The sequence below is a fragment of the Canis lupus genome, chromosome 16 (assembly GCF_003254725.2).
Source record: "Canis lupus dingo isolate Sandy chromosome 16, ASM325472v2, whole genome shotgun sequence".
NCBI lineage: Eukaryota > Metazoa > Chordata > Mammalia > Carnivora > Canidae > Canis > Canis lupus.
In genome coordinates this window covers 23032223-23052346 of record NC_064258.1, presented here as the reverse complement: position 1 = coordinate 23052346, position 20124 = coordinate 23032223, and positions in this window count along the sequence as shown.

Below are 20124 nucleotides of genomic sequence, written 5' to 3'. Positions count from 1 at the left end.
CATTCCCACTAACAGTGCTAGAGGGTTCTCCTTTCTCCTCCACATTCTTGGCAACATCTGTTGTTTCCTGGCTTGTTAATTTTAGCCATTCTGACAGGTGTCTCATTGTTGTTTTGATTTGTATTTTCCTGATGCTGAGTGATATTGAGCATTTGTTCATGTGTCTGTTGGCCATTTGTATGTCTTCTTTGGTGAAATATCTGTTCACGTCTTCTGTGCATTCCTTGACTGGATTATTTATTTTGGGGGTGATGATTCTGATGAGTTCTTCATAAATTCTGGATGCTAGCCCTTATCCTATATGTCATTTGCAAATATCTTCTCCCATTCCACAGACTGCCTTTTAGTCTTGTTGATTGTTTCCTTCACTGTGCAAAAGCTTTTTATCTTGAGAAGGTCCCAATAGTTCATTTTTGCTTTGTTTCCCTTGCGTTCAGAGATGTGTCTAGTAAGAAGGTACTGTGACTGAGGTCAGAGAGGTTGCTCTCTATTTTCTCCTCTAGGATTTTGATGATTTCTTGTCTTACATTTTTAATCATGCATTTTTATTTTTGTGTATGGTGTAAGAAAGTGGTCCAGTTTCATTTTTTTGTATGTTGCTGTCCAGCATTCCCAATACCATTTGTTGAAAAGATTGTCTTTTTACTATTGGATACTCTTTCCTGCTTTGTCAAAGATTAATTAGCCATATAGTTGCGGGTTCATTTTGGGTTTCTATTCTGTTCTATTGATCTATATATGTACTTTTATGCCAATACCATAAGGTCTTGATCATTGCAGCTTTGTAATGTAACTTGAAGTCTGAAATTGTGATGTCTCCAGCTTTGCTTTTCTTTTTCAAGATTGCTTTGGTTATTTGGGGTCTTTGTGGTTCCATAAAAATTTTGGTGCAATTGTAAATAGGATTGATTCCTTAGTGTCTCTTTCTGCTGCTTGAGTGTTGATGTATAAAAATGCAACAGGTTTCTGTGTGTTGGTTTTGTATGCTGGGACTCCGCTGAATTGTTTACCTGTTCAGTCTTGTTGGAGTCTTTTGGGTTGTTTTGTTGTTGTTAAATTTTAAATAAATTAACATTAATTATTATTAGTTTCAGAGGTAGAGTTTAGTAAGTTATCAGCTGCATATAACACCCAGTGCTCATTACATCAGATGCCCTCTCTTTCAGGTTTTCTATATACAATTTCATGTCATCTGTAAATAGAAAAGTTTGACTTCCTCCTTGCTGATTTGGGTGCCTTTAATTGTTGTTGTCTGATTGTGGAGGCTAGAACTTCCAGTACGATGTTAAACAACAGTGGTGAGAGTGACATCCCTGTCTTGTTCCTGACTGTAGGAAAAGCTCTCAGTTTTTTCCCATTGAACATGATATTAGCTGTATGGCCTTTAATTATATTGGGGTATGTTCCCTCAAACTCTACTTTGTTGAGAGTTTTTATTTTTTATCATGCTTTGTCAAATGCCTTTTCTGTTTCTATTGAAAAGATCATATGGTTCTTATCTTTTTTTCTTTTTTATAAATGTGATATGTCAAGTTGATTGATTTGTGAATATTGCAACCAAGGAATAAATCCCACTTGATCATGGTGAATTATTCTCTTAATGTACTATTGGATTTGATTTGCTAGTGTTTTGTTGAGAATTTTTGCATCCATGTTTATCAGGGATATTAGCCTGTAATTCTCTTTTAGAGTGAAGTCTATCTGGTTGTGGTATCAGGGTAATGTTAGTCCTACAAAATGAATTTGGAAGTTTTTCTTCCATTTATATTTTTGGGATAGTTTGAGAAGAATTGATATTAAGTTGTCTTTAAATGTTTGGTAGAATTCTTCTGTGAACCCATCTGGCTCTGGACTTTTGTTTGTTGGGAGATTTTCATTACTGATTCAGTTTCTTTGCTGGTTATTGGTCTGTTCAAGTTTCAGTTTTGGTAGTTTATATGCATTTATCCATTTCTTCCAGGTTGTCCAATTTGTTGACATATAGTTTTTCATAATAGTCTCTGTATTTCTGTGGTGGTTGTTATTTCTCCTTTCTCATTTGTGATTTTATTTATTTGGTTCCTTTCTTCTCTCTTTTTTTGATAAGTCTGGCTAGAGGTTTATCAATTTTATTATTTTTTTTCATAGAATCATCTCCTGGTTTCATTGATCTGTTCTATTGTTTTCTTAGTTTCTATGTAATTTATTTCTGCTCTAATCTTTATTATTTCTCTTCCGCTGGATTTAGGCTTCATTTTTTGTTCTTTTTTAGCTTCTTTAGTTGTAAGTTTAAGCTGTTCATTTGAGATTTTTCTTGCCTCTTGAGGTAAGCCTGTATTACTGTATACTTCCCTCGTAACCACTTTTGCTGCATCCCAAAGATTTTAAATTGCTGTGTTTTCTTTTTTTAATTTTTTAAAAAATATTTTATTTATTCATGAGACACAGAGAGAGAGAGGCAAAGACACAGGCAGAGGGAGAAGTAGGCTCCCTGCAGCAAGCCTGATGCGGGACCATCCAAGGACCCCAGGATCACACCCTGAGCCAAAGGCAGACACTCAACTACCCAGCCACCCAGGTGCCTCAAATTGCTGTGTTTTCATTTTCATTTGTTCCCATGTATTTTTTTAATTTCTTCTTTTGTTTCCTGGTTGACTCATTTTCTTGTGATTGACTTCACTTTTCATAATATTGTGACCAGACAAATGCATGGTACAACCTCAGTATTTTTGTACTTGTTTAGGCCTGATTTGTGACCCAGTATGTGATCTACTCTAGAGATTGTCACATGTGCATTTGAAAAGGATGTGTACTTTGCTGCCCTAGGATGAAATGTTCTGAATGTATCTGTTATGTCCAGGTCCAATGTTTCATTTAAAGTTTTGTTGATTTCCTGCTCAGATGATCTATTCAATAATGTAACTGGGGTGATAAAGTCCTCTACTATTATTGTATTGTTTTCAGTGAGTTCCTTTATGTTTGTTATTGATAGTTTTATGTATTTGGGTGTTCCCATGTTGGGGGCATAAATATTTACAATTGTTGGATCATTTTGTTTGATAATCCCCTTTATTAAGATATAGTGCCCTTCTATATCTCTTGTTGTAGTCTTCAGTTTGAAATCTAGTTTGTTGGGGCACCTCGGTGGCTCAGGCAGTTAAGCACCTGCCTTTGACTCAGGTCATGATCTCAGGGTCCTGGGATGGAGCCCCACGTTGGGCTCCCCACTCAGCAGGGAGTCTGTTTCTCCCTCTTCCTCTCCCTCTGTCCTTAACCTTATTGTACTTTCTCTCTCAAATAAATAAATAAAATCTTTAAAAAATCTATTTTGTCTAAAATAGGTATTGCTACTCAGGCTTTCTTTTGATGTCTATTTGTAAGACGAATATTTTTCCATCCCCTGACTTTCGATGTACATGTGTTCTTAGATCTAAAATGAGTCTCTTGTAGGCAGCATATAGATGGGTATTTTTTAAATCCATTCTGATACCTTAAGTCTTTTTATTGGAGTATTTAGTCCATTTGCCTTCAGAGTAATTTTTGATAGATATATGTTTATTGCCATTTTATTACTTGTTTTGTTATTGTTTCTGGAAATATCCTCTATCCTTTCTTGTCTTTGTCACTTTGTTCTTTCTTTTCCACTCAAAGAGTCCCCTTTACTATTTCTCATAGGGCTGGTTTAGTGATCACAAACTCATTTACTTTTTGTTTGTCTGGGAAACTCTATCTCTCCTTCTATTCTGAATGATAGTCTTGCTGGATAGAGGATTCTTGGCTGTAGATTTTTCCCATTCAGCGTGTTGAATATATCATACAACTGCCTTTTGGCTTGCCAAATTTCTATTGAGAGATCTGTAGCTAGCCTTATGGGTCTTCCCTTGTAAGTTAGGGACTTCCTTTGTCTTGCTGCTTTTAGGATTTTTTTTTATTGCTATATTTGCAAATGTAATTATAATATGTCCTGGTGTTGGCCAACTTTTGTTGATTTTAATGGGAGTTTTCTATGCCTCCTGGAGTGGGATATCTGTTTCCTTCCCCAGATTAGGGAAGTTTTCTACTATTATTTTCTCAAATAAATTCTCTGCTCCCCATTTCTCTCTTCTGAGACTCTTAATATAAATGCTATTATTTGTTGGAGACCCTGAGTTCCTTAAGTCTATTCTTGTGATCCATAATTCTTCTTTCTTTTCTTTTTTCTTTTTTTTTAAGATTTTATTTATTCATGAGAGACACAGAGAGAGGGGCAGAGACAGGACAGAGGGAGAAGCAGGCTCCCTGCGGAGAGCCTGATATAGAACCTGGTCCCAGGACCCTAGGATCATGACCTGAGCCCAAGGCAAACACTCAATCACTGAGCCACACAGGTGCCCCCATAATTCTTCTTTCTCTCTTTTGTTCAACTTCATTATTTTCCATTATTCTATCTTCTATATCATTTACCCATTTGTCCCCTGTATTCATTACATCCAGTCTATTTCAAATCTTGATTATTGCGTTTTTCATTTATGACTGTTTTTAAACTCTTTTATCTTTGCGGTAAGGGCCTTTCTAAAATCTTTCATCTTTTCTTTCTTCCAAATTTTTATTTAAATTTTAGTTAGTTAGCATATAGTGTAATACCGGTTTCAGGAGTAGAATTTAGTGATTCATCACTAAGATATAACACCCAGTGCTCATCTCAACAAATACCCTCCTTAGTACTCATCATCCATTTAGCCCACCCCCCCACCTCCCTCCATCAACCCTCAGTTTGTTCTCTGTTGTGAAGAGTCTCTTATGATTTGTCTCCCCCTCTCCTTCTTTTTTTTTCCTCTTCCCACACATTCATCTGCTTTGTTTCCTAAATTCCATGTATGAGTGAAATATACGGTATTTGTCTTTCCTGACTGTAAAGTCTTCTATTCTTTTCTTAAGCCCAGAAAGTATCCTTATGTACTGTTGTTTTAAATTCTCCATCAGGTATATTACTTATATCTGTTTTGATTAGATCTCTGACTGTGACCTTATCTTGTTGTTTCATTTGGGATGAATTCCTCTGTTTTGGCATTTTGTCTAAGTCTCTGTCTTCTCTGTGTTAGAAAAGCCTGTTATATTTCATGCTCCTGAGACTAACGGCTTTATGAAGAAGAGGTCGTGTAGTGACCAGTGCCTGGCATTCAGGGAGTGTCTCTGGTGTGTGCTGTGTGTACTCGGTTGCTGTGTTTTGCCTGCTCTAAACTTCAGGCCAGTCAACTGCAGGGGCTGTCCTTGCCTTCAGTGGGCAGTCTTTGGACCTTGGCCAGAGTGTGGCTCGTTTTAAGTAGGTGTGCTCTATTCTGCTTGTTAATGAAACGTGATTCTACTTTCACTAGAACTGAAGGCTTGCAGAAATCTCTGGTCAGAAGATGTGGTGTGGGAAGGAATTTCTGCTGGTCTTCTGGGAGAAGGGACCCATTGTGCTAGGACTGAGGCACACTTGCTTGAGAAGGGCAGTACCAGCAGAGCAAAGGGAGTACCTGTGGGGGCGGGACTTGGTGTAAGCAGGTTAGGCAGCCAGTGTCAGTGCTGTGCTGTTTACTGCAGGTGGTACTGTGTTTATGCTGAGGTGTCGGGGAGGGACATGGTGCCAGCCAGCACCTTTATCTCTGGAGAGGGGTCTCTGTGCTTGTTTCTTTCAGGGAAGCACTCCCAGAAGTGTGAATAACTTCCCTCTGTGCATCCCAGGTGTTTTTCAGATCACTGTTTTCATGCCTGCTTTCTCACCCAAAACAGCTCAGTGCCCTCTGGACTCTCTCCCAGCCAAGCCAGCTAAGTTTTAAAACTCTAAATTTAAAGAACATGATGTGGATGGGGGCCTGAACTGGTCTTCTGGGGGAGAGTCTCGCCATGCTGGGACTGCTGCAGGTTTGACTGACTGAGGGCAATTGTGCCAGAATGCAGCGGCATGGGATTTGGAGCAAAGCAGGTTAAATAAAGAATGTCCAATTGTACTGTTGCCTGCAGGTGTATCTGCACCTATGCTGAGGAATGCAGGAGTGAAATTGTACCCACCAGCTTATGAGTCCCCAGAGAGGTGTTTCTGTGAATACCATCTCTCATAGATGCCCTCCAAGAAGGGTGAATAATTTTCCCCTGTGAGCCTTAGGCCTTTCTCAGATTGTGCCATCTGCACCTTTGTTGTTTGCCTATTTTCTTTCCAAGAGTAGGGCTGACCCCTTATTTCTCTATTCTAGCCAAGCCTGCCAATTTTAAAGACTCCAGTCTTCAAGCTTTGCTGGTTGCAAAGACTCATGAAAATCAGCCCCTCTCATTTTCCCAGCCAATGGCTTTGGGGAAGTGTTCTCCTTGTGCATTCTTCTGTGTTCTCTTGTCCTTCCCCATAGCCATCACTCTCTCCCCTCTGCTGTTCTCGTGATCCATTTACCTCCAAATCCTGTCCCCACATTTTGTACTTTCCTTGATGTAGCTTCTTCTCTCCCTCTAGTTGAAATCTCCTCAGGGAGATTCCGTGGGTATTCAGAATGATTTGATAACTATCTAGTTGTGTTCAAGAAATGAAATGAAGTTGGGATCCCTGGGTGGCGCAGTGGTTTGGCGCCTGCCTTTGGCCCAGGGCGCGATCCTGGAGACCTAGGATCGAATCCCACGTTGGGCTCCTGGTGCATGGAGCCTGCTTCTCCCTCTGCCTATGTCTCTGCCTCTCTCTCTCTCTCTCTCTCTCTCTCTCTCTCTGTGACTATCATAAATAAATAAAAAAAATTTAAAAAAAAATTAAAAAAAAAAAGAAATGAAATGAAGTTAATGGCCTCCTATTATGCAGCCATCATCACTTGGAAGTAAATTGTTCATGTTTCTATACACTACCAAAGAGCTACCTGAGAGAGAAACAAAGAAAGCAATCCTGTTACCATAGCATAAAAAACTATAAAATACGTCTCTCTGGGGTGTTACCTGCATGGGGTTCCCTGTCTCCCCCAATCATGTCTGTTTCAGCTCCAACTGTTCTGTCTGGGCACACCCTGTGCAGAGCACCCTGGGACTACACCGCCCATAACCACTCAGCTGCAGCCCTCCTTCTAGGGTGCCCCTGGCACAGAGTTTCACAGGACTCTTTGCCCCATGCCTGCTTCACCTCCAACCATTTGCCAGGTTGTGCACTGCACTACATAGAGGGCATCAGGACCCCCCCCCCACACACACACACACACACTCCCCATGTGAGCACTTACTTCTGCTCCAATCATCCTGCCAGGGTGACTTCGGCACACCAGATGACCACCAACTCATGCCTGGTACAGCTCCAGCTAATCAGTCAAAGCTGTCAGGCACATGCAATCTACATGGAATATTTCTACAGAGGATCACCCCTTCAAGATTGGGAGAGGTTGCTGTTTTGCCTAATTTGTGGAAACAAGCAGAGAGTAAACCAAGAGAGGATACAGAGGATATGCTCCAAATGAAAGAACATGATAAATCTTCAGAAAGGAACTACTCAAAATGTAGATAAACAATCTACTTGATAAAGAGGTCAAAATAATAGTCATAAAGATGCTCAGCAGACCTTAGAGGAGTGGATGAACTCAACAAGAGCATCAACAAAGAGATAGAAAATATTAAAAGAACCAATCAGAGTTGAAGAATAAAATAACTGAAATTAAAAATATAGTAGGAGGAATTAACAGCAGATTTGAGGATTTAGAATGGATCAATGACCTAAAAGATAGGGTAATGGATAGCACCTAAGCTGAACAGCAAAAAGAAAAAGAATTTTTTAAAAAGGGTAGGTTAAGGGACCCCTAGAACAACATCAAGTATACTAACATTCACAATGTAAGGATTCTAGGAGGTGGAGAAAGAGGAGGCGGAGGAAACTTGTTTGAAAAAAATAACAGCTAAAATATTCTTAACCTGAGGGAGAAAACAGACATTTAGATCCAGGAAACATGGAAAGCACCAAACAAGTTGAGCCCAAGGAGATCCACACCACCACACATAATAATTAAAATGTCAAAGATTACAGATAAAGAGAGAATCTTAAAAGCAGCAAGAGAAAAACAATTAGTTACATACAAGGGACGTCTCATAAGATGATCAGCTGATATTTCAGCACAAATTTTGCAAGCCAGAAGGTATGTTCAAAATGTTGAAAGAAAAAACTTACAACCAAGAATATCATCATCATCATTCAGAATTGAAGGGCAGATAAAGAGATTTCCAGACAAAAAGTTAAAGGTGTTTATCACCACTAAGCAAGACTTACAAAAAAATGTTAAAGGGAATTTTTATTTTATTTATTTACTTATTTATTTTTAAAAATATTTTATTTTATTTATTTATTTTTTTAAAGATTTTATTTATTTATGATAGTCACACAGAGAGAGAGAGAGAGAGAGAGGGGCAGAGACACAGGCAGAGGGAGAAGCAGGCTCCATGCACCGGGAGCCTGACGTGGGATTCGATCCCGGGTCTCCAGGATCACGCCCTGGGCCAAAGGCAGGCGCTAAACCGCTGCGCCACCCAGGGATCCCTTTTATTTTATTTATTTATGAGAGACAGACAGAGAGAGACAGAGAGAGAGACACCTGAGCCACCCAGGGATCCCCATTAAAGGGAATTTTTAAATCAGAAAGGAAAAGGCCAAAACTAGAAGTAAGGAAATAATGAAAGGAAAACAATTCACTGATAAAAGCAAATATACAGTAAAGGTAGTAGATCAATACTTATAAAGCTAGTAAAAAGATTAAAAAACAAAAGTTAGCAAATCGATTATATCTAAACTATTATTTAAAGGATTCACAATATAAAAAGGTGGGGATCCCTGGGTGGCTCAGCGGTTTAGCGCCTGCCTTTGGCCCAGGGCGTGATCCTGGAGTCCCGGGATCGAGTCCCACGTCAGGCTCCCAGCATGGAGCCTGCTTCTCCCTCTGCCTGTGTCTCTGCCTCTCTCTCTCTCTATGTCTATCATAAATAAATAAATAAAATAAATAAATCTTTTAAAAAAATAAATAAAAAGGTGTAAAATATAGCATCATATACATTAAATGTGGCATTGGGAGTAAAAATATAGTGTTTTGGAATATTTTTCTGAGCACTTGAGTGACCATTAGCTTAATATAGACTGTTATATACTTATAGCACACCAAAAACCTATAAAACATATAGAGAAAAGAATCCAGGCATAATAATAAAGGAAGTCATCAATCACAAGAGAAGAGTGCAAGAAAAGAAGAAAGGAACAGAGAATTACAAAAACAACCAGAAAACAGCAAAATGGAAAGTATATAATCATGAAAAATTAGTTTAAATGTAAATGGTCTAAATGCTCTAATTAAAAAAAATAGGGTAATGGAATGGATTAAAAAAACAAAAAACAAAAAACAAAAAAGACCTGCTTATACACTACCTAGAATAAACTTACACAAGACCTAAAGCAAATATAGACCAAAAGTGAAGGGGTGGAAAAAGATATTCCATGGAAATGGAAATGAAGAAAGACTGGGGTAGCAATATGTATGTCAGGCAAAATAGACTTTAAAACAAATGCTGCAAAAAAGAGACAAAGAAGGTATTACATAAAGATAAAGGGATCAACCTACTAGGATTGGATACAATGATAAATATCTATGCACCCAACATAGGAGCACCTAAATACAGAAAGCAAATATTAACAGAATGAAATTGACACTAATGCTAATAGTAAGGGACTTTGACTCCATTTGCATAAATAGCTAGATCATCCAGACAAAAAAATTAATAAGAAAAGACTGGCTTTGAATGACATGTTAGAACAAATAGATTTATCAGATTTATACAGAAAATACCATCCCAAAACAGCAAAATACACATTGTTTTGAAGTACACACAGAATATTCTTCAAGATAGATGACATGTTAGGCCAGAAAACAAATGTTGAAAAATTTAAAAAGATCAGAATCATATCAAGCATCTTTTCTGACTACAATGGTATAAACTAAAAAGTCAATTACAAGAATAAAACTGGATGTTGGCCATTTGTATGTCTTCTTTGGAGGAATGACTGTACATGTTTTCTGCCCACTTCTCAATTGGATTATTTGTTCTTTGGGTGTTGAGTTTGATAAGTTCCTTATAGATTTTTGATACTAGCTCTTTATCTGATAAGATATTTGCAAAAAGGGATGCCTGGGTGGCTCAGTGGTTCAGCGTCTGCTTTCAGCTCAGGTCATGATCCCAGGGTCCTGGAATTGAGCCCCACATCAGGCTCCCTGCGAGGAGCCTGCTTCTCCCTCTGCCTATGTCTCTGCCTCTGTCTCTTATGAGTAAATAAATAAAAATCTTTTTTAAAAAGACATTTACAAATATATTCTGCCATTCTGTAGGTCGCCTTTTAGTTTTGCTGTTTCCTTTGCTGGGCTTTTATCTTGAAGCCTTTTTATCTTGAAGAAGTCCCAATAGTTCATTTTTGCTTTTATTTCCCTTTCCTTTGAGATATGTCTAACAAGATGTTGCTGTGGCCCAGGTCAAAGAGGTTGCTGCCTGTGTTCTCCTCTAGGATTTGGATGGATTCCTATTTCACATTTAAGTCTTTCATCCATTTTGTGTGTGTGTGTGTGTGTGTGTGTGTGTGTGTGTATGGTATAAGAAAGTGGTCCAGTTTAATTCCTCTGCACACAACTGTCCAGTTTTCCCAACACCACTTGAAGAGACTATCATCTTTCCAGTGAATAGTCTTTCCTGCTTTGTAGAATATTAGTTGACCATAGAGTTGAGGGTCGATTTCTAGATTTTGTCTTCTGTTCCATTGATCTATGTGTTTTTGGGTCAGTACCACACTGTCTTGATGATCACAGCTCTGTAGTATGACTTGAAATTCAGCATTGTGATGCCTTCATCTTTGATTTTCTTTTTCAACATTCCTCTGGCTATTGAGAGTCTTTTCTGGTTCCATACAAAGTTTAAGATTGTTTGTCGAAGGAGGGTGGGGGAAAAGATGATTAGCTAAAGAAAAGAAAGGATAGACACCGAGGCTCCTTCCACAGCTTGGCTATTGTGGACATTGCTGCTATAAACATCGGGGTGCAGGTGTCCCTGCGTTTCATTGCATCTGTATCTTTGGGGTAAATCCCCAACAGTGCAATTGCTGGGTCGTAGGGCAGGTCTATTTTTAACTCTTTGAGGAACCTCCACACAGTTTTCCAGAGTGGTTGCACCAGTTCACATTCCCACCAACAGTGTATACAATGGAATATTACTCAGCTATTAGAAATGACAAATACCCACCATTTGCTTCAACGTGGATGGAACTGGAGGGTATTATGCTGAGTGAAATAAGTCAATCAGAGAAGGACAAACATTATATGTTCTCATTCATTTGGGGAATATAAATAATAGTGAAAGGGAATAGAAGGGAAGGGAGAAGAAATGTGTGGGAAATATCAGAAAGGGAGACAGAACGTAAAGACTCCTAACTCTGGGATGAACTAGGGGTGGTAGAAGGGGAGGGGGTTGGGGAGTGGGAGTGAATGGGTGACGGGCACTGGGGGTTATTCTGTATGTTGGTAAATTGAACACCAATAAAAAATAAATTAAAAAAAATAAAGCTTAAAAAACAAATTAAATTAATAATTAAAAATTGTCTAATAAAAAAAAAAAAAAGGATAGTTTTGGGCCAGAACATTTTCTTCAGGTTGGGGGGGGAAGGGGTCTACCGGGTTTTCCTCATGAATATTACCTCACTATTACTAATCAGAAAATTTCAGATTATAGAGTTTTAGGGATTGAATTTAGAGAGGCATGGTAGGGATGGATTTTGGAAGGCTTTAAAAGCCAAGTCACATTTACATTGAATATCATGGGAAATAAGATCCACTGAAAAATAGTTAGGGAAAAGCAGTTTATTAAGGAAGATTAATCTAATAATGGAATGAATATCTGATCATATATGGGGTGGGATAGGGTCACTAGGTGATTGAGCCATATCCTTCTTTGTCAAAGGCCCCATAAGTAATCCCTCCATGTTTCTGAGGTTCATTTTTCTATTGTGCTAAACTTATTCACAAGTACTTGGCTATAGTGAACTAAAAGTGATGCAAATTCTTTTTTTTAATTTTTAAAAAGATTTTATTAATTTATTTGAGACAGAGAGAGAGAGCACAAGCAGGGGAGAGGGGGTGGGGAGGATAGAGGGAGAAGCAGACTCCCCAACAAGCAGGGAGCCCAATGCAGGCTCAGTCTCAGGCCCCTGGGATCATGACCTGAGCTGAAGGCAGACACTTAACCAACTGGGCCACCCAGGTGACCCAAAAGTGATACAAATTCTTTTGCCAGAAGCAGTCAACAGAGCTTGCCCCAGCATTAGAGGACATAAGCCAAGGGCAAGGAAGCATTACCAGGGGTATGAACAAAGGCACATATACAAGTCCTTTCCCTCAACAGAACTGTGTGCTTGTGAAATAAATCAGATTGAAATAATCTCCTATGACTTCATAGGACACAAAAGGACACATAAAAAGGCTAAACATCAACCAGTGCTAACAGAGGATGGAAGAAGAGGACAGTCCCATCCTCTCTGTGACCATGAAGACTGTAGCCATGTGAACATGAACCAAAGCCTTCTTTTAGCACCAGGTGTGATTCTTCTGCCCGAACTGTTTTTGTTTTTGTTTTTGTTTTTGTTTTTTGACTTATTAGCAGGCCGCTGGGGATTTGATTCCCACACCTAGAAGGTGAGAAGAGAGTGTGGGTAGATAAGCCAAAGTGTTATGGATTTAGCAGGTTAACTTCTCTGGTCTAGAGGGCTGCTGATGGACAGGAGTTCTCCCTTCTGGTGGTAGACTCCAGACTTTAGAGAAAGAAATGAAGAAGTGAGAGTCAGAATGAGAAGCCCCCCTCTCTCCCAGTCCTATTAGCAACTTCTGACACAAAAACAAATATTTAAGAAGTATGATTACTACTAATATCATCTTTTTATTCTTTTTCAGAATGTAAACAGCCCTAATGTTTTATGAAGTTTTCTAAAAGTTTATTTCATAAGTCAATCATTTCATTCATTCATTTTGTAATTCATTTCATTCTTTTCTCTTTTTTTTAAAGATTTTATTTATTTATTTTTGAGAGACACAGGGAGAGAGGCAGAGGCACAGGGAGAGAGGCAGAGGCACAGGCAGAGGGAGAAGCAGGCTCCATGCAGGGAGCACGACGCGGGACTTGATCCTGGGTCTCCAGGATCAGGCTCTGGGCTGAAGAGGGTGCTAAACCACTGAGCCACCTGGGCTGCCCTCATTTCATCCTTAATGCAGAAAAATTATAGCGAATATGTTATATAGAAACCAGAAACCAATAATGATGACTTTTGGCTTTAACTCTTCCACACATTATAGCATACTCCATTACATGGTATCTGGGGGTTAGCCATTCTCCAAAACTTTCAAATATAAGCTCCATTACCACATTGATTTTTTAAAAAATTCACTGATTATTCTAGACATATTAATCACAAGACCCAGCAAATGAAAAAAATTTAGATCCCTTGGTTCTATATGGAGGCATTCAAATAATCCAGAAAAGAAATGTTTCCGTCTTTCTGGGGAAAATACATGAAGGAAACCTCATTTAAAATGGAGTTTGGGTAGTCCCGAAGGGGGAGCCCTCACAAACCACTCATGGTGGGTGAGGGAACCAGGAGGAAGAAGGAAGACAAGAATCACTTCAACAAAGGGAGGGCACCTTTCACATGAAATTTATCTTTTGCCTTTTAGGAAGGAAGCCCTCTCTCCCCTGCCTCAGCAACAATGCGTTAGCCACTGTTTGCAGCAGATGAGAAACCTCCACAACCTCAAGCTCCTGTTCTCCAATACACTTTTGTTCAGAACAACTTTCCCCAATTGCCTTTTTTTTAAAGATCTTTTTTAATATTTTAATTCTAGTATAGCTAATGTGCAGTGTTATATTAGTGTCAGGTGTACAATATAGTGATTCAGCAACTCCATACATTACTCAGTGCTCTGATAACTGTACATTTAATCCCCTTTATCTATTTCACCCTTCCCCCTAACTCACCCAATTGCTTTTTAAAATGTGACAAAAGTTGACCTTCTCTTTGTCTCTTCAGACTTGCCTGTGGTTCGTCATAGCTTACTTGTCCAGAATTGCAATTCCTCTGCTAGTCCCAAATAAACTCAGTTTTTTAACTTAAAAAAAGGTCCTTTTTCTGTTTAAAGAAACTGTGTACATGTCCATAAGTTAAAATCAAAGTGCACAGTTTCTTAGGACCCTTTGGGTTTGGTTCTATTACTAGATTTGCTTAGATGGTTCTTGTGCTGATGTGCCCAAGAATACAAATCACAGCCATCATGATGAGTGGTTAATCTAATCTTTTTAGGGAATAGCAATATCTGTTAGTTAAATTCTGGGTTTTACAAAGTCAGAAGTAGACTAAGTTTATTTTAGATTGGGCCCCCTGAATTCTCATAGGATTCTTTGGCACAAGTGAGGTCATCATCTGTGGATTCAGAAGTTCTGTGGGTTCTTTGATACGTAAAGCTTTTATTAACCTATGTGCTCTGCAAAGTTTACTTTTTACAAAAGTTGCCTGAAGACAAGAAGCACTTCTCTGTTCCTTGTAACACTTTAAAATACTTAGAACAGTGCTGTCCGCATTGTGATTTTCAGCAAATTCTTGATTTATTGAAAAAATCTACATAGAGAAGAAGGCGAATGCACTAATAAGGCCAAATTCCTTGACTCATTGTATATGGGTAATATGCCTTAGCTTTCCATGTCATTTCAAATTTGGCATGCAGAAAAGCCAAACAGAAATGAAAAAAAGGGATAGATTTAATTGTTCTCTAGTAGTAGATAATTGAGTGTGAAGCTTCTAGGGTTTGGTGACAAACTAGAACCTGACACTCTCCAGTTATTTTTTTTTTAAGATTTTATTTATTTATTCATGAGAGACAGAGAGAGAGGGAGAGAGGCAGAGGAAGAAGTAGGCTCCATGCAGGGAGCCCAACGTGGAACTTGATCCCGGGTCTCCAGGATCAGGCCCTGGGCTGAAGGCGCTAAACCGCTGAGCCACCCGGGCTGCCCCACTCTCTCCACTTATAATCTCAAAGCTAACGCAGGCAAAGATGTCTAAAGTAAAAAGTGAAGCATATTTCATTTTACATAGGTAAAAAGTCAGTTGTTTGCCTTACTTTTCCCCCCGGTGATTTTCTTAATGCTCTACTTCATTTTCCTTATAGAGTTTCGTCACATTTCAAATATACTACAAGGGCCAGCTACAGTGGTAACTTGAGTCAGATGACAAATAGAGAAAATATTGCTGGTATTTTTAGTTTTTCTACTTTTCTTTAGTAACTGTAAAGAGCAACTGTGCATAAAGAACGAATTACTTCAAAGGCCATGACATTAGATTACTGCTGTCTCTATTCTTCGAAAGCACTCATGTTGCCTGTGTTCTTAAAATAATACATATTACTTATCTATGGTAAATTATCAAAAAAAATCAATACACTTTCAAAGAAGGTACATGGCTTTTTTTGTTTTGTTTCAAGTTTTTATTTTAATTCCAGTTAGTTAACATATAGTATAATGTTAGTTTCAGGGGTAGAATTTAGCAATTCATCACTTACATGTAGCACCCAGGGCTCAATACAAGTGACCTCCTTAATGCCCATCACCCATTAGCCCATCCCCCACTCTCCTCCCCTCCAGCGACTATCAGTTTGTTCCCGAGAGTTAAGAGTCTCTATGGCTTGCCTCCCTCTCTCTTTTCCCCCCTTCTTCCCTTATATTCATCTGTTTTGTTTCTTAAATTCCACATATAAGTGAGAGCATATGAGCATATTTGTCTTTCTCTGGCTGACTTATTTCACTTAGTATAATACACTCTAGCTTCATCCACATTGTTGCAAATGGAAAGATTTCATTCTTTTTGATGGCTGAGTAATATTCCACTGTGTGTGTGTGTGTGTGTGTGTGTGTGTGTGTATACCACAACTTCTTTATCCATTCATCAGTTGATGGACATTTAGACTCTTTCCATAATTTGGCTATTGCTAATAATGCTGCTATAAGCATTGGGGTGCATGTGCCTCTTTGAATCAGTATTTCTGTATCCTTTGGGTGAATATCCAGTAGTTTGATTGCTGGACTGTAGGGTAGCTCTATTTTTAACTTTTTGAGGAACCTCCACACTGTTTTCCAGAGTGGCTGCACCAGTTTGCATTCTCATCAACCAGGGTACATGGCCTTTTGAATGTTTTTATTTTGTATAATATAGACAATTGATTTTATTTATAACATATATTAATAATTCATAATTTTTCTCTTGGAAGTCTACTAAAAAATCAAAGGAAATACAATAAACTATTTTTTGAGTCTGTTTTAGTTGTAAATAACTGTCACATTAACTCTCTAAAAATATAACTCTGTCTAAAATATTCACCTCTCAACAGCTTAAAATGTAGCATTAAGGATAGCTCAAATAACATGTTTATTATAAAAACAAAATTTTCAAAAAAGGATAAAATAAAGTACTTATTTATTATGTTAACCTCTAAAATAAAACTGCCAGTTATTTTAACGGCAAAAAATAGGCTTTTTTTGGAATAGTAGAGAATTATAATCCACGACAAGCAAGCTACAGCAAAAATTACAGGCAAATCCACTGAACAAAGGAGAGAAACCCTATTTTATAGAGGAAAGGGGGAAGTTGGAAGGCATGTTGTAGACAGAGTCCATTGGAGTAAACGGGGGGTTGGGAGTGTGGTAGCTTCTCACTAGCTGAGTTGTGACTCTCTCATTGGATGGGCTCTCAGCACTGGGAGGAGGTAAACCTTTCCTCCTGCAAGGATGATAAAGTTTCAGGGTCCATCTTTTCCTGTTGGATTTGCAATTAATGACAAGTGGTAGTACATGATAGCTCTTCCTGCCAAAACTCCTGACTCCATTATAGTGAGGTTTCTCTTTATTAGTTTTCACAGCTTACACAAATTCTCTGAAAGGTTTCCTTTCCTTATACTAGATGACTGATAAATAAGGTGAGTTGGATGGAAGGATTATACACATCTACCATTCTATCCTGATTCTCAGTTCTATCTGGGTACAAAATGGTTCTTTGCTTTTTACTTTTAATTCTGACTCTTGAACTTTGTTAGTAAATTTATTCCTTTCCTTCAATGAAAGTCTTTTAATAAGCTCCACACAGCCATTTGAAATTGTAATTAAGAATTGCACTACATTGGGATGCCTGAGTGGTTCAGTGGATGAGCATCTGCCTTCAGCTCAGGGCATGATCCCAGGGTCCTGGGATTGAGTCCCTCATCAGGCTCCTGGCAGGGAGTCTGCTTCTCCCTCTACCTATGTCTTTGCTTCTCTCTGTGTGTCTCTCGTGAATAAATAAATAAATAAAATTTTTTAAAAAAGAATTGCAGTGCATTAACACCTGTACTCCTTCAAAAATGCACCATAACCATGTGTCTGGACCAAGATTTGTGCAGTTGGACACTTGTCTCCCATATTGCATAATATAAAATTGTAGGATAAATGTGCCCCTGATAATTAGGCAAAAGATATTATTACTGAAGAGTCTCTGAAATATATTTATTTTGCCATGAAGCTTCCTGGCATTAATTTCATTAAAAAGTTACATCAGGGCAGCCCAGGTGGCTCAGCAGTTTAGCACCACCTTCAGCCCAGGGCCTGATCCTGGGGACCCAGGATCCAGTCCCATGTCGGGCTTCCTGCATGGAGCCTGCTTCTCCCTCTGCCTGTGTCTCTGCCTCTCTCTCTCTCTATGTCTCTCATGAATACATAAATAAAATCTTTTTTTAAAAAAAAGTTACATCAGAGAAGTATTAAATATCATTGTATAATAGGTATGAGGAGGATCCTGCAGTGCAATGTTTCTTTCACTATCAAAATTAAAAAGGATTTCACCAACAAAAATAAGACTAAAAGGGACTATGAACTCATTAATTTTGTAATTGAAATGAACAAGACATATTCCCATTCCCATAAGGTTTGAGAAGAAAAAGTGATTCCATAGCCTTTTTTCTTGTGCGCAAGTAAAGCAAAACCTGAAGATTGGGTACAGCTATGAGAGGAGAGCCCTAGACAGCACATGCTCCTCAGAAATTTCCACCTGTGGCTACAATATTGACCATCCATTAAAATTGGAGGAATTTGGAGATGCTGTTATAAACATTGCTATTCCTTCTTGACAACTTTAACAATTTTTTGAGATTGTCATTGATAAGAATGATATTGGGAGCTCTTTACCTATATCTGTTCTTGTTAATCCCATTGCAAATTTAGCATCAGCTCTCTTTAGCACTGGGTCACCCATCATGTCTACCATGGTCAGGAATTATTGCAATTTGCCTCTGTCTTAAAACATTACTCTCAGTTACACCTTTTACTGGATTGTATTTGTCAGTAGGACTAGATGCTGCAAGAACACAAAGTTTTGGCCAAATCCTATCTATGAACTGTTTCTGTCTCTCTATTTCTATTACTTATTTCTCTTACATTTCTATTATATACAATCTGTACCCTCTGAACATAGATAGTCTTCAGGGGCCTGTATGATGCTACATCTTAGGGCAATTGAACTTTCAGTACAAAGGTTATCATGATAATCATACACATAGTGATTCCACCATTCTGACATTTAAAATCCTATCTGGCACCTCAAGTACTGTGAGTTGACTTGTGTTTCCCAAAAAGATAGATTCAGTTTTAACCCTTGGTACATGTTAACATGACCTTATTTGGAAGTAGGGTCTTTGCAGATGTAATTGAGATGAGATCATATTGCTTAATAGTGGGCCTTAATTCAATGACTGGTGTCCTTGTTACAAGAAGAGCATTTGGACACACACATAGAGGGAAGATGGCCATGTGAAGACAGAGGCAGAGAGTGGAGTGATGTGGTGGCAAGCCAGGGAACACCAACAATTACTAGCAGAAGCAAGGAAGGATTCTTCCCTGGAGCTTTAGAGGGATCATGGCCTTGTCAACACCTTGATCTTGATCTAGCCTCCAGAACTGTGAGAGAAAAAAATTTGTTTTAAGCCACCCAGTTTGTAAGAATTTGTTAGAGCAGCCACAGGAAACTAATACTTCAGCTCTCACAGGATCCTCAACTCCTACAAGAGCAATGCATGTGGGATCTTTAATAATATCCCCTTTGTTGCCTGGTCAGGTTCATTTTCAGCATCTGGAAAATTCCTAAGTCATTGGTTTCATAACCTTTTGGGAAAGATCTCTATGCATCTGCCAATTCTCTGGGTATTTCTTTTATTCAGGATATAACACCATCTGTTAAGTCATAGTCCTGAGATTCCTTTGATGAACAACGGAAACCCCCATCAGGCAGTTTTAAGACTGAAGTCATGGATTTCCTCTCTGAGTAGAAGGTATGTACTTTTATAGACTCTCTTATATTATACCCTTCCTTTCTCCCTTCCTTCCCTTTCCTCTCTTTCTTTCTTTCCTATAGTTTATTTTTATTTTATTTTTTAATTAAAAAAAATTTTTTAAAGATTTTATTTACTTATTCATGAGAGACAAAGAGAGAGAGAAAGAGGGGCAGAGACACGGGCAGAGAGAGAAGCAGGCTCCATGCAGGGAACCTGATGTCGGACTCGATCGCGGGACTCCAGGATCATGCCCTGGGCTGAAGGCAGGTGCTAAACCGCTGAGCCGGTCAGGGATCCCCTCCTATAGTCTATTTTTAAATGCAGTATAAATCCTAACAACACATATTTTATTTTATTGCCAGTCTGTTGTAGTGGACCTTTGATATCTAAAAAAACAAAAAACATATTGGAATTATAAGAACCATTAACATAATATTTGTTAAAAAGATATCCCAAAATGGGTCTGGAACAGACTTAAGTTTAGGAATTGTTCTATAATGATCTCACCAATGTAAGCCTGGACTATCATTCTGTTAATTGTCAGTGTTCTTATTTAACCAAGCAAACGATTGCTTCATTTCCTGTAGTTTCAAAAGCTTCCAAGTGCTTTAGTAAGTTATTATCTTTTGTTATTTTCTTTACAGAATAAGCCAAGGAAAGAGAGACTGCAAATGGAAGGCTTTTTGGGTTCACCATCACCAAATTCCAATAATGAGAAACTGAACACTATATTCTATGTAAACTGCAATGCAATATAAAG